Source organism: Myodes glareolus, chromosome 12 (genome assembly GCF_982192425.1).
Source record: "Myodes glareolus chromosome 12, mMyoGla1.1, whole genome shotgun sequence".
In the NCBI taxonomy this organism is placed as follows: domain Eukaryota; kingdom Metazoa; phylum Chordata; class Mammalia; order Rodentia; family Cricetidae; genus Myodes; species Myodes glareolus.
This window is the reverse complement of record NC_142037.1, coordinates 59162268-59178001: the sequence shown is the minus strand read 5'-3', so window position 1 is coordinate 59178001 and position 15734 is coordinate 59162268. Positions and strand designations below refer to the sequence as shown.

The 15734-nt window shown below is 34.9% G+C and overlaps 1 non-coding gene across 1 annotated transcript; it reads right to left on the bottom strand.

Moving 5' to 3' along the window:
- Positions 1–1632: 1632 nt before the first annotated feature.
- Positions 1633–1738, bottom strand: LOC125392510 (U6 spliceosomal RNA). Its single transcript, XR_007229566.3, has one exon. It is a non-coding gene; the product is annotated as a U6 spliceosomal RNA (small nuclear RNA).
- Between the last annotated feature and the right edge of the window lie 13996 nt (positions 1739–15734).

Sequence of the window (15734 nt, the reverse complement as noted above, 5' to 3'; positions counted from 1 at the left end):
CCACTGTCTGACCGGTTTGAAATAAATAATATGTTAAAATGTTTTTGCTTGTTATGAGGAAAGGCAAACTAGCAACTGATCTCATTAGGCAAGAAGAGACTGAAGCACATTTACAATTAATCAAGTTAGTTGCCAGATAATCAGATAATAGGATGGGTCCTAATGCTTAAAGAGGGATGCCTACCTTCAAACCTTGAGAGAATACCATCGATTTTTAAATCATGTGTTGCTAATAAACATAATGACAATATTTCCCAAACATTGTTCTGGACCAATTTTAGTAAATATATGTTAAGAAAATTGTCAAATTAAAAATAAATGAGCAAGTAGAAATCAAAGTGCTCTCTCTCTCTCTCTCTCGCTCGCTCACTCTCGCTCTCTCTCTCTCTCATTCGCTCTTGCTCGCTCTCACTCTCTCTCCAGATTCCATGAGCATAAGAAGAGTATTTTGAAGTTCCATTTTACATATATGATTAAGGTTATCAGGAACTTTTTTATTGATTTTTATTGAGCTCTACATTTTTCTCTGCTCCCCTCCCTGTTTTTCTCCTCCCCCTTCAACCATCTCCGAAGATCTCCATGATCCCAGTTTACTCAAGAGATCTAGTCTTTTTCTACTACCTATTTTGATTAGATCTATGTATGCCTCTCTTAGGGTCCTCATTGTTGTTTAGGTTCTTTGGGATTCTGATTTGTGGACAGGTTTTCTTTGCTTTATGTTTAATAATCACTTATGAGTGAGTATATGTAATAATTGTTTTTCTGGGTTATCAGGAGCTTTAAGCAACCTGAAAATACATTGAACTGGAAAGATCTTGAGTATCACTCCTAGAGAACAAAGCAAACTAAAAGGAACAAACAGTTCCATAAATCTAAATTCTTTATTAAAAATGCATCTGAGGATTGGATGCATTCATAGAATATTGAATATTGAGAACTATTTTGAGTCGTGTGACCCCAGAAAGATATTTCTATAGTTCAACAGAGTTCTTACATAAAGGAGCTTTGTTCCAAAACTTTTTCCCACAACAAGACTGTCGATTCAGTGAATGTGAAATTTACTCATTATTCAGTTGTTTACCAAATAAAACATTTAGAATGGATAAATTTCTACTTTATAGCTATTAGCAGGAAACCATATATGTTTCATTTGTTTAGATTTTTTAAACTATTTTTCATTAAAATATAATTATATAACCCAGGCTTTAACTTTTTCCATTCAATTCTTTCAATGTTCCATTACTCAAACAACTCCCTTTATTCAGTCTCCCTCCCTATCTAATTGATGACCTCTTTTACTTTGATTATTATTGGTATGATAGATGATAGATAGATAGATGGATAGATAGATAGATAGATAGATAGATAGATAGATATTATATATGCATATATAGTATGGATAACCTGCTGAGTGCCTTTTTATTATGTGTATATTTAATAAACTATTTTTGTATTTGATAACCAATTAGGGGGATAATCCCCCCAAAATTCTAATTCTCTCAACAATCATTGACTTCCAGTAATTTTTGTCTCCAGGGAACTCCAGGAGATTTTCCCTTAGCATGTCTATCTACTGATATTGCCACTGTGCAGGTCTTGTTTAGTCAATCGTTTCTAGGGGACAGTCTTTTAACAGACTCTCTGGAATTCTGGATTTTAATCATCTTCCATTCTTGCGCAGGGACCATGCTAATCTTCTTATATCATTCCAATTTTTGTATACGTGTAGGGAAAACATTGTGAAGATGGAGAGTCTGTGAGGCCACTGGCAGTGGGACCTGGATTTATCCCTATTGCTTGAACTGGCATCTAGGAACACATTCTTTTTGGAGAGATACCTTGCTCAGACTAGATATGGCAGGGGAGGGCCTTGGTCTTGCCTAGAATTAAGTGTCAGACTTTGTTGACTTTCTATGGAAAGACTTATCCTTTCTGAGGAGTGGATGGGGAGGAGAGATGATGGGAAAGTGAAGAAAGCTGGAGGAAGGAAGGGAGTGGTGAAGGCGAGATATGGGGCGCTGAAAAGAAATGTCACACTGGCTCAGAACTGAGAGAGAGACAGTTATTTATTTAGGAGGAAAACTTACAAATTAGGATTCTCTGCTTGAACGATGGACGGAGATTGGATCCAAGCAGAAAGAGCAAAGAGGAACAAGGGGGGAAGGGAGAAGAAGGGGCCGGACACGTTTCGTCATCCGGGTAAATAGTCATGAGGTCACGCCCCAGTAGGCAGGTAAAACTTCCTGCAGCAGAGTGGGAACAGGGATAGATATGAGAAATGAGAAAATATTATGTTAAAAATTTTTAATAAAAAATGAAAGAAAAAGAGGAAATTAAGTTAAGCAAGAGGCAGGCAAAAAAAGTTTACCCCATGTTTTCTTGACGTTTTCAGGAGGGTTTTGTTTTGTAGGTGTATTCATTCATACTTGATTTACCACGATGAATTCATTTCTCTATTGGCCTGTTAAAGTTTTCTATAATGGTCTTCGTTTACTATAAAGAGAAGCTTCTTTAATGAAGGGTGAGAACTATGTTTATCTGTAGGTCAAAGACTACATTTTATAATGTATCTAGGAATTATGGTGACTTAGTAGAACAGTGGGAGTAGGTTCTCATTTAAGATCCACTGTAGTCTCTTAAAGTTGGAAAGGGTAATTTTTATTTAGAAAACACTATATAGCTAGGACAAAGGACTCAGATTTGAGCTGGATCTAGCATGAAAGTCCCCTTCCTTTGGTTTAGTTGTCATAGTACCAGAAGGCACTGTACAACCTGAAGAGGGTGAGGTAGCAGTAGTTCTACCCAATTGTGATGTTTATGAACCACAAATGTGATCATCATGTAAGATATTCTTAACTGTGATAATGGATTTGTCTGCTGGTAGAAACTAGCAGCTGTCTAATTGGATTTAGGCCACTCAGCAGAAAGGATATCATGCCTTGTACTAGAAATTTAGTAAATTACCTGAAGGTAGCGATGTCATATAACATAAATGAGAGGCTACTGAACCCTGTAATTCTTAGGATTAAGCTATCTTTGTGGAAGGAAAGGTGTGGGAGTGTCAACAATCAGAGGTGTGTTGGCTACTTTTATGTCAACTTGATACAGCTAGAGTCATTTTGAAAAAGGGAATCTAAGTTAAGTTAATGCCTCGATTAAATTAACCTGGGGCAAATAGGTGGTAAATTTTCTTGCTTGATATTTCAGTGGGGGAAAGTTGAGTTCATTGTCGATGATGCCATAACTGGGCTGGTGGTCCTGGGTGCTATAAGAAGACAGACTGAGAAAATCCTTGAGGAGCCATACCATAAGCTGTTTTTTCCATGGCCTCAGCAACAACACAAAGTCCTCCCTGAACCAGTCTCTCCTAGAAATTGCTGGATAAATAATATCAGAACAATAGCAATATCAATAGAATAAGAAAAAGTTTATGGAGCCCCACCCATGACAACGAAATCACAAATAACTACTGACTGTTGAGAGATTATATTTTTAATATCATTATTAGTAGTATTCGTGTTATTTTGTGTGACTACCTTAAACTACGCTGCCTATTTCCTTGGAAAGAAATACTATACCAGATAACTTTGATCTTCTTTACCAAATTGTCTTGCAAGGTGAGGTCTGATGAATGATCTTCCTTCACAACAGGATTTTCCAGTGTTTCCAGAAGCTCTGTAGCTGCCTTCATAGTGACATTCTCAGAATTTCCACTTTCCTTCATATTATGAAGTGTGAAATTATTCCGTATTCATTAATTTCTATTTACTTGTTTAGTTCTGGGAATTTAACCCATGATTTTGTTGTATGGTAGACATTCTGTTTCAGAGCTATATCTGCAGGCCCTATTCTAGGATTATTTATACTGCACACCTAACAATGCCTTCAACAGCACATTTAGGTTCATACTTTTCTTCCAAACAAGTTATTCTCTTGGTATGGTTGTCATGGTTCTGAGTGAGATATCCCTCAACATCTACATATCATTCCAAACTATTAAAGCCTTCTTTTATATGACAGGAATGCATCTCAGATTTCTATTAGTTTCTTCCATAGCCTTTTTTTTGTATTTCATAAATCACATCATTCAAAACCTTCTAACACTTTATTCTGTCTTTACTATCATATATATGGTGGAATGGGGCATTCCTGATTAGCAGGAATTTTCTACTACTCATCATCTTGTTTTGTATTCTTTAAAGACTTTTATTTTTATTTTGAAGATAAATCACTACATATGCTTTCTTAAAAACCAAAATCAACAGCCTGTTATGAACCTAGAATGCAAAATAAGAAAACAATACCAGATTAAATTAAATAAGACATAAAATGATGTAAAAATACAGCATTTTTCGACATACATTTAGTGATGGCTATGCCTCCAGAGAATGCCCCATGCTCAGCACTGCATAGATAGATCATGGTATTATTTAATTCCTGAAGCTTCCAGAGAAGTGACCAAGCCATGGTTGGGCCTACTTGAGCAGTCATTGAATCTGACAAGGTGTTTTGTGTTGGAATTTAGAGAGAAGAACCTGAAGCCTGTCATGACACTGATCATTAAGGTAATATGGGTTCCTCGGGCTAAGTCACTGAAAACACTCCTCTCTGACTTCACAGGATACAAGGATAATATGCAGTCACAAAGATCTAGCAAAGATCTTGAGCACCATTCTTCCACTGATCTGATAAATACCATCTGTTTCTGTCTAGTCATACTAACATCTTGAAGAAATGCAGGTTTTCTCACCTGTATTTTACATTATAAAATAATAATGTTTGTTTTATAATCTGTCCATGATGAGATTCTATTTTCAAAACATGAAAAAAGTTTTTTCTTTTACATTAGAAATCTGACAGTGATTCACCTCTCATTTTTACCATAACTAGGTTAGAAAAGTCAGACAGCACTCCTAAATACTGCTTAGATGTTTTTTCACCAACCTATTTTATAAACCTATTTTATAAACTTAAAGTTTTGTTGTTAGCAAAGAACTAGGGGATGGACATAATCAAGGTAATTACTTTGCAACAGTAATGGATTTGTTCCAATAATTTGTTTCTTATTTCTAAGACATAGTCTAAAGTGTTTTCCTGTTATATTTCCATTTGTATTATGTTAGTGGTCATTTCAATACCCAATAAGAAGATTTATATTCTCTACACAGCTCTACCTTTTCTCTAATTCCTCAATAGAATAGTTCTTTGAGGTCCAGAATCAATTCATTACCAATTATTAAATACAGTGTTGTGTTTGAATTAACTGTTATCAGATCAGGGCAACTCAGTACAGGTTTCTGTATTCGCCTTTCTGTAGCCTTTTCTGATATAACAAAGTATCAAGTAATAGGTTGTTAATATATAATAGAGCTGATTTCTTATGTTCTAAAGTATGAGATCAAGGTAAAAACACATTTGCCTTTTGTTAAATGGTGTTACTTTGTTGCTATGTGGATGATATCAAAATGTGAAAGGCCATCTTAAAATCACTGATTTCAGCCAAGTGGCGGTGGTGCAGACCTTTAATCCCAGCATTCCAGAGGCAGAGGCAGGCAGATCTTCTTGAGCTTGAGGTCAGCCTTGTCTACAAGAGCTAGTTTCTAGGACAAACTCCAAAGCTACAGAGAAAACTGTCTTGAAAAACAAAATAAAAGCAAAACACAAAAAAAAACAGAAAAAAATACAAAGTCAACAAACAAACAAAAACTCACTATGAGTGAAGAACCTTTGAGGCACAGTAAACTTTTCATTTCTTTAAAGAAAAAGAAGTTAATTGGAGACAGCCAGATCTCTGATTTCAAGGCCAGTGTGTTTTACAGAGCTAGTTCCAGGACAGTCATAGTTACACAGAGAAATCCCGTCTCTAAAAATAAAAAAACAAAACAAGCAAATTAACTAACAAAAACAAAACAAAGCAACAAAGGCATCCTAAAACATTTTAGTTATTTATTACGAATTTCAAACAATATATTTTTATGTTTTTTTCACTTCACCCAAATAATTATTGATTCCCCTTCCTCCCTATCCACTGAATGTTATATCCTTTGTCTTGTAAGAACAAACAAAACAGAAAGACGCATACACTGCTTACAGACAGAAACACACAGACACACACAGACACACACAAAACTAGAGTCCAATTTGTGTTGATCACCTGCTCCTGAGCATGTGGACGCAGGGACTTTGGTTGATAAGCCAGTTTCACTCCATTGAGGGGTGTAGTTATTCATTTTCCCACTACTAGGAGCTAGCAATTGCAAATACCCCCCCACCCCGTCCTGGGAATTATTTGGCTTGAGCTTTTGCAGGTCTTGGTCTCATCTTCATACTGCCACTTTGGAACTTTGGTTGGAAACTTGTTGGTTTCCAACACACTAATGGGGAGATTTATGTTCAATTTATAATTTATAATCCAAGTCATTAAATCGATATTTGTGGTTTTATTTGTATTAGTTTTTAGGACTAGGTCTCTTGCACCTAGCATGATATCAGTCATGCTTTGTGGTAGGGTAAGTGTAGTCTTGAACCCATGGGCCCCTGCTTCCTACTTTCAGAGCTAGGATTGCAGGCATGTATCACCATGCCCAAGAGTTTTAATAAGAAAATATAATATTACACAAGAGACATCATTATTTTAGGGTCACATGAGTTTAAGTGCACCTAGGAAAAGAAATTATAAAATTATAAATTAATAATTTGATTTAAAAATTTCACTGTGTATCTATAGCATCTTTTTTGCAGGTTGTAATTTCATTATTGATCTATACATCTATACATAAGATACGAATCAGTGGGAGGGTAATTAAATCACAATCTAAAGGAACAGTTTTTCTACTTCATTATCATGAATTGTAAACAGAAATCCAGGATGTGACTCCAGTGCAGTTCTCACATGTTTGGACATTTTTTTAATCAATGTAGCCATAGGGAGCCTAATTTTCTCCTTTTCTGTAGTCAAGCACAACTGTGTTCGATAATAGTGTAAAAAGCCTACATTTATTGAATTATCACTGTGATCATGTAGAAGCATCATTTTAGTGTTTAATTTTCTCAAAACATTTCAGTCTTTGTTTCAAAACTATTCTCTAACTGATGGCTTACACACATTAATAAAAGCAGTCATTCTATAGCTGTGTGTCTATTTGTGTGTGTTTGTGTATGTATGTGTGTATACTTGGAAAATGTCATATACGTCACTTAGGTGAAGGTCAGAGAGAAAGTGGCGACAATAATTTCCTCAACCATGCGCATCCATGCAATTGAATTCTGATCTTCAGGTTGAAGGGGTCAGTACCTTTACCACCTAAAGTACCATTTCTGTATTTTAAGGGAAATTATACATATTGATAAAAAAGTGAACTTTTAAAATGCAGTGTCAGTATACTTAAGCAAAAGCAATGAACCATTGGATTGACAGGCATTATGCTACTTACATTTAGTCATGGAGGGAAGTGAGGAGCTTAGGATCTGACAGGGATGGTACCTTTTTCCTGGTAGAGTAAATGATGGACTGAAACTGCCCATTTAGTGGTATAGCTGCCATTGAGTAATGTGTGTTTTTATACACACCGCCTTACATGTATTGATTCAACATGCTGGGCTGGGATGAAATCCTTCCAGTGGTTTAATTTTTCAATGGCATATCTTTATAGGGTGAAGAGAAATTTCTTCATATGTTCTGCCCAAAAGTCACCAAACATGATAATAATATTTATAAAGTCTTTATAATTTGCCCTCAGATCATGATGGGAATTGGGTGATTAGAATTAACCAAAGAAAATCACATTGTACATCTTAGGCAAAGAAGTAACTAATGCCAGTAACTACAGAAATATTTCAGAATCCTGGAGGTCACCAAATCAAATCGTGAAAGTTTTCACTTTAAAATAAATAAAATTTTATTTTATTCAGTTATATACAATTTCAGTCAATTTGCATATTACTCCATATCTATTTTTTATTTGATTTTTTTATTTGCTCTTTAAATTGTTTATAAGAGGTTACTCATCTCTATGCTGATATTAAGGTTCAGTTCCTTATTACATATTCTTCCAAATAACACAAAGAGAATCTCCTCAATAACTAGATCATGGGGCAGTACATTTATAGGAAGTCTGTAAGTAGGGGAACAGGCTTAGAATTGTCACTTGATGTGTTCAAGTAATGTGAAGTAGCTTTGTTCTTTCTGGTATTTTCATGATAGAAATATTCTCTTAGTAGGTTATAAATTCTTGCTACAATTCTATAGATAAGAAAATTAATGTAAAGACTTCTTAAACATCATTTTATGTGAAAACTGTTACTGGTAAATATAGTATTGCAATATAAAGTAGTAGAGTGCATAGCTTTTATACTTCTCTGTCTATACAGATTACAAATTTATTTCTAATGATAAATAGAAAGGCTCAATTTTGTTTATAAATGCATTTTTATTTTCTTGTTTTGTAAATTTGACAGGGTGTCTATTCTTTGCAGGAAAAGACTTAAATAATTCATAATATACTTATAAGCATTGTGAAGATTTATGCCTCGTGTAGTTCAAAATTAACTTCAAATGTGTTCCAAATGTGCTAATGAAATACGTTTCTGTCCTAACTGTCCTAATTTCAACCAATAAAGATTAAACATTTCAAGTCAGTGGTAAATGAGACTATTGTATAAAAAGTCTTTGGATTTTGATACCACCTGCATTTCGGCCCTTACTAGGGGTTGAACCAAATATGGCATACAATCTGACACATTCAGCCTCCAAACTTAGGTGCTAAATCAACCCATTTTCTTTACAAAATCATCTTGCCTTAGTTATTTCATTGTAGTAGGAACAATAATTATCTCTGCTATTACATATGGAAACCATGCTACTCAATAAATAAAACAAAGCTATATAATCATATACAAGTGCAATTATTATCTTAACATTATAAAATTCCCAGGGAATATACAATTTATAAACATGTACTCTTCTTTATTTTCACAATATCTACTAAATTCTTTCTAATCTATTTCACTTAGTAGATGCTATCTACTTGAGTGCTAGAATAAAGAATTCATTCATAAGAAAAAAACTAAACTCTACGGTGCTTGGGAGGTATTAATATGGATCCTCTAAAGAGTCATAAGAAATTTCTTTATATAGAACAATACATATGGTCCATGTTCTTGTGATTCCTTGTAAACTAAATAGTATAGTAAGGGACTAGAGGGCTGGATCCAGAAATCATTGATGCTGAACATAAAATATAAATCATGCTATTCTGGACACCATCAGCAAAAAAAAAAAAAAAAAAAAAAAGGAACATGGGTCAAATTTGCCAGATGTGTGCTAGCAGAATTCCGACCTGCTCATGGATAGGTCTTTCAATGTATTTTAGATTTTCCACTTGTAAGATGAGGTACACTCCTGCTGTAGAGGGCAAACTATTTTAGTAAAAGTTCATCACTTTTTATTAAAAGTTCATAATTTTTCTGTTAATCATTTTTAAATGTAGCCTCAATAAATCTCAATCTCTATGAATAACACTTGGTTATACACCTAGGTGCTGTGGCCCAGTGAAGTTAACACATGAAATCCTTTTTAAGTCTTCTTCTCAAGTTCATACAAGCATATATGGAAATAAAGATGATGGAATGTTATTATTTCCACATAATATGATATGTCAATATGTTTACAACAGGAAGCACACTATCAACCCTCCAGAAGACACTGATAAATAAGATTTGCTTTCTCTGATATCTTATTACTCAAATAAAATTAATACAAAGTTAGTAGAACTTAGATGTTGATATTAAGTCAATATATGTAATGATATATAATAAAAGACTAAGAAATGTCATAAAGCAGGATACTGTGTGCGCATGAATAAATAAATTAGAGTGTTCCCTGTTATATTTGGTATTGAAGATATTTTACCCCACTTTATTTATCTTTTTATTTCACATTTCTCTTGTCTATAGCAAAGATGTTATCTTCTTAAATTTCTTTTCTATATGGGATGAGTTAAGCCTTCATTTCTAGATTTTCGACAAGTAGTAGGTCTTTCTGGATTAGATTATTGTACTTTTCTACTCATTGTAGTCAAGGACAAGATGATGCATTCTCCCTAGGAATGTCCTAGTGGGTGCTTGTATTACAGACATGATTTTCCTACCTACCTTTTGTGGAAGTACATAGCTCTGGGAGAATATTTAGTAATCATACCAGTTGATGGAGTAACATCTGTTTTGACTTCTAATTTAAGAGACATAAACAGTTCAAAAGTGTTGATAGATATTATCTTCCGGCTAAATGGAATGAATCATTGTGGCAGCTGCTATCAGCATTTTTCCTTTTAAAACTAAACTGCGTACATAAGCAAGACATGGGGATATAGAGATGGTAGGCAAACGTTTTGCTAATGCTTCACTAGTGCTAGAGGAGCATACTGCTGCGTCTCTGAGCCTCTGGATCTTATATTCTGATAACAGGAAGCCCAGCATGACGGATGCACTATTTACTGACTTAGAAACATTCCCCAGAGCTGCAAAGTATTACTGCCTATTTGGTCTTGCACCTGACCTTTTAAAAAGCCATCAACCTAACTTAAATGTTAATATCATCCAAAAACTCCTTTAGGCAATTTTAGAATTCAATATATCCCTTTTACCTGGGCACATGGACCAACCAAGTTGACACAAATTAACCATTATAAAGAACATAATTCTCCCACACCTTAAACTGAATTAAGAGTGATTTTGCATCAAGAAAATGAGTGTCATGTGAAGGAAAGATGAGTGGTAATTCTATCACATATAGAAACTGAAGATTGTGTGTTCAGTATTGTTACCATAATTTTAAGAAGTCCATAATGATGGGATGAATCGTCAAATATGAAAACTGCATGCCTTGATTCTATAGGTTAAAGCAACATATATTTATTTATGATCTAGCATAGTGTTCTTACAATGATATTCTGAAATCATTTTAATTTTGAATCGTGTGATAGGGAAATTAACTTTGACCTTACAATAAAACAGTGCACATCTGTACCAAGCTTTCTAGAAGCAAGTTTTTATCCCACAGTGTCAGGTTAATACTTTGTTAATTTGTTATCAACAGAATGTGCTTATAACCACTAGTTTAAAATGTCAGGTTTGTTGAACTCACAGATTTAGTGGGTTCAATCCAAACAGGTTGGTGCTGAATTGGCTCACATCTGGCACAGGCTACCTGTTGCTTATGTTACCTTACTGGTGATGTTAGCTTATTCTATATGCCAGAATGCCCTGACGGAATCTGTGCAAGGAAACCAAAGCGAGTGTCTAGGTCCAACCCTTTTAATGACTCTTGTAATACAAAACGTAGCGAAAACAAAGCATTAGCAAAGGTTGCACAAAGGAGTATTCTTTCTGTACAGAAAGGGGTAGAATAGAGGGACCTTTCTAGAGAGGTCTTCAGGAAAATAAAAACTACGTCCACTGCAAGGAGTTAAGAGTCCCTAAGGACCTGAGTAAGACAGACATCTTGCAGGCAGTCTTCTTTGGGCAGAGAATCAGATTGGGAAATTTATTTATTTTTCTTTGTTTGTTTGCTTGTTTGTTTTGTTGCTGCCTACATTGTATTTTATTAACCTGTTTTCTAAAGAAGGAGAGGAAAATATGGGAGGTCCTATAGATAGGTGGGCCAGTGGGTAGACATAAGAGGAGATGAGCGAGGATTGTGCAGGATATGTTTTACAGAAAAAAAAACCTATTTTCAATAAAAAGAAAAGAAAATCAAATAAACAACCAAAAATTATTAGTCCAATTTCCAAGGGCAGAGCTCTATGACCCAAGAATCATGAGATCCTCCATTGCCACCCTGAAAAAGTGCTCAAACAATATATACCCTGGGGGAAATTAAATTCACACACTACATCAGAGATCATAAATGACCCTAAAATATTTAATATTACATATAATTTGTTATTGTTAGATCTCTTTATGCTGAAATACTTTAACTTATTAAATGTACTTAAATTCAAAACCCCAACAGGCAACCTATTTATATCTCTCCTAGCACTTTAGTAGGGCCGTAAGCTCATGCAAACACTAGTGGATGAGAAAAAGAACCGTCATTATTATTATTTTTTACTTTATCCTTATTTAATTAGTTTTATGTGCATGAACAAGTTGGTTGCATTCATGTGTGTGCACTGCTTAGTATATGTAGACATGGGGAGAGTGCTGGAGTCCCATAATCTGGAGTTAATTGTGGTTCTGAGCTAACATGTCCATGCAAGGAATTGAACTATGCTTCTCTGAAAATGCAACAACTGTGCTTAGCCACTCTTCCATATATCTAGCCTTTAATTAACATTCTTAAGCTTCTTGCCCACCTGTGGCACCTGTGAGCTGCAATAATATCTGCCCAGAGGGGGAAAAATAATGCCTATTGGTAAAATTCTGGCGTGAATATTTAGAGAGTAACCAACCTCATTCTATTTGGATTTAAGGTATTCTTCACAGACAGAGTACACCTCTAATATTTGTTTTCTTTTTATTAAAAATTTTCATTTATTTAACAACCTGACTGCAATTTCATGTCCCTACCTCCTCTCCTTTGTCCCCTCCTCCAGTCTCTCCTCTGCCTCACCCCCATCCACTTGTAATCAGTAATCAGTTTCTGTTCAGAATAGAACAGGCCTCTGGTAGGCGTCAACAAAGCATGACATATCAAGTTCCAGTAGGACTAAGCTCCTCCCTTTGTAATAAGACTGGGCAAGGCAACCCAGTATGAGGAATAGGTTCCCAAAAGTCAGCCCAAGCACTGGGAAAGGGCCCTGAACCCATTGCTACGAGTCCCACAAATAGACCAAGATACACAGTTGTTAGGCTTATATAGAGGGCCTAGGTAGGTCCGTGGTTGTCAGTCCAGAGTCTATGAGCTCCTATGACCCCAGGTTAGTTGCTTCTGTAGGAACTCTTGTGATGACCTTCCTACATCTCTTCTACAGAACTCCCTTCCGAGCTCCATCTGTGCTTGAATATGGGTCTCTGCATCTGCTTTCATCGGTCACTGGATGAAGAATCTCTGATGACAACTAAGGTAGGTAATAATGTGACTACAGAAGATGGCCAGTTCAGGTACCCTCTCTACTATTGCTAGGAGTTTTAGCTGGGGCCATCCTTGTGGATTCCTGGGAGTGTCCCTGACACCAGGTTTCTCCCTGACCTGAAATTTTCCTCTCATCAAGACACCTTTTTCATTACTTTCCCTCTCTGTCCTGCTCCAACTCACCCAACCTGTTCCACTACTGTTCCCACCCCCCCACCAGTTTACTCAGGGGATCTCTTACATTTCCTCTTCTTCAGGAAATACATGAGTCCCTCTTTGCTCCCTACTTGTTACCCAGCTTCTCTGGGGCTGTGAATTCTACCAAGGTTATCTTTACTTTACAGAGAAAACCCACTGATGAGTGAGTACATACCACGTTTTTCTATCTGGCTCTGGGTTACCTCGCTCCAGTTGATTTTTATCTAGTTACATCCAAGTATTTATTTACCCAAGAGTAGTATAGTGAGTCTCAAGGTAGATTGATTTCCAGTTTTCTGAGAAACCACCATCTCAATTTCCAAAGTGGCTGTATAAGTTTGCGCTCTCACTAGCAATGGAGGAGTGTTCCTTACTCCACATCCTCTCCAACATAAGCTGTCAGTTGTGGTTTTGTTCTTGGTCATAACTGGACTGAAAACCCCTGACTACCTAGCCCAGTGGGTCTAGAGTAGAAGCCATTACTATTGTTCTTTTATTTAGAAAAGATTAAACTTCCCCTAAGACTCTTTATGGCCATAAATTATTGCATCTCTCAACATCCCTCAGAAAAGCAAATGATAGTTCCAGATCCTGACTCAAATATGACAAAATTCTTCCTGCTCGTCAGGGAGATTTTCAGATTATAGTTTTGATTCAGACACAAGAAAATGCAATTGATAGTTCAATAAGTATTAGGAAGGAAGAAATTTTTATCTATGTCCTCTAGGGTTGCCATAACAAAGTAAAATAATTTGATTGATAACAGCAAAAATATGTTTACTTACAATTTTCTAGTAGCCTTCAAAAGTCAAGGAAAGGCTTAAATTGGAGGGTGTTGACAAGTACACTTCCTTGCTTGAAGATGGTTGATTACGTATTTGCTATATGATCATGTCACTTTCTCTGAAATATCAAATGATCCTGGGAGTATGACTTCTACCCTTTCTTTCCTAGTGTAGGCATTCATCCTCTCAGTCAGGTTAATCCCATTTATGTCCATTTAATTTAATGCAAATGTCTTGCTTACTTTTATAATTTCAGTATAGTGAAGTCTAAAAGAGTTTCTGCACATGAATTTTTGAAGAACACAATTATTCATTTTATAATATTACCTACTATTATCCCCAATTATATAATTGAAGTAACCAAAATAGTGTACATTAGGTATAATTTATACTTTATACAAATGTATTCACTGGTTAACTCATCAAAACTGGTCTCCATATTAATTGTTTTTCCAAACAAAATTTCCAACTAATTTCATAAGGAATTTGATAAGTAAATGGTACACAGAAAATGTAATGTTCCAAAAGAATTTCAGCACTTTAAAAATGACTAAATCACATTAAGGAACATGCTTTGATGAGTATTTGCATTTGTAAAAAAACAAAGGTACAGAATAGAGTACTGTAAATTTTAGTACATCTTATAAAATAATCTGAAGCAAGTTGAATTAAAGCTTAATTAGAAAAACTTTACAGGTTATATTCCAAATCTCAGACTGAAAATTTGGATCAATAAAATGATTAAGAGGATGACTGTCCATATAGAAGAAATAACATCTGAGTCTTTACTTCATATTAAATGTAATTCATCTCAGACACAGGCTAGGAGTAAGGCTGTGTGGAGAACAAAAGACGCAAAGGGCTGAAAGGAAATCAGAACTTTAACTAGGGAGTGTCTCATAATTGAACTGCAGTGAAAAGAAAACATTTTGTTTCAAAAAATTTAAAGAATAAAAACAAATTATAATAGTTCCACAATTCATTAGTAAACTTAAGTGAAATATATAACTAAAGGTAAAAACATTTTAATCAGTTTAAGTATAAAGTAGGCAAAAGCATTATAAGAATCCATTCACAAGTAAATACTGCCAGCTTTAACTATTAAAAAAGAAACAAAAAAATGCAATCTTGGTTGAACACTTGTTATGTATTTCATTTTCTTGGTGAGCCAAAAGTACAATTATTGGTTAAAATCACCAATGGCTGCTACATATAGGATACTATTCTAGTTTTCATCAAAATGCAAATTGATATGACATGTGAGGTCAGTTCATTTCAAATGAGAACAAACAATGCTAAGACTGTGATGGTACTAATTAGTGAGAAAACTGAACAAAAATGTTATATGTTGGTTCACTTATTTTTTTACACTTTGAAAACTGATTCACCATTATCATATAGATTAAAATTGGACATCCTTAATGAAGCTAAAGTTGTTCTCACAATAAACATATATAGAGTCTGTAAGGCTGAAGCTAAATAAACATCCATCCATTGTAATAACTAAAGTTATTCATGTAGGAAAACACGAACAGGATAGTGCAATGTAATTTGAAGTATATTTATAGAAGTAAACATTACACTAATGACAGTAAACAGGATTGTTGGGATATCATGAATTTATTTTATAAATAATTTTATTTATAAGCAGTTCACAAAACCTGATGTCATAAAACCAG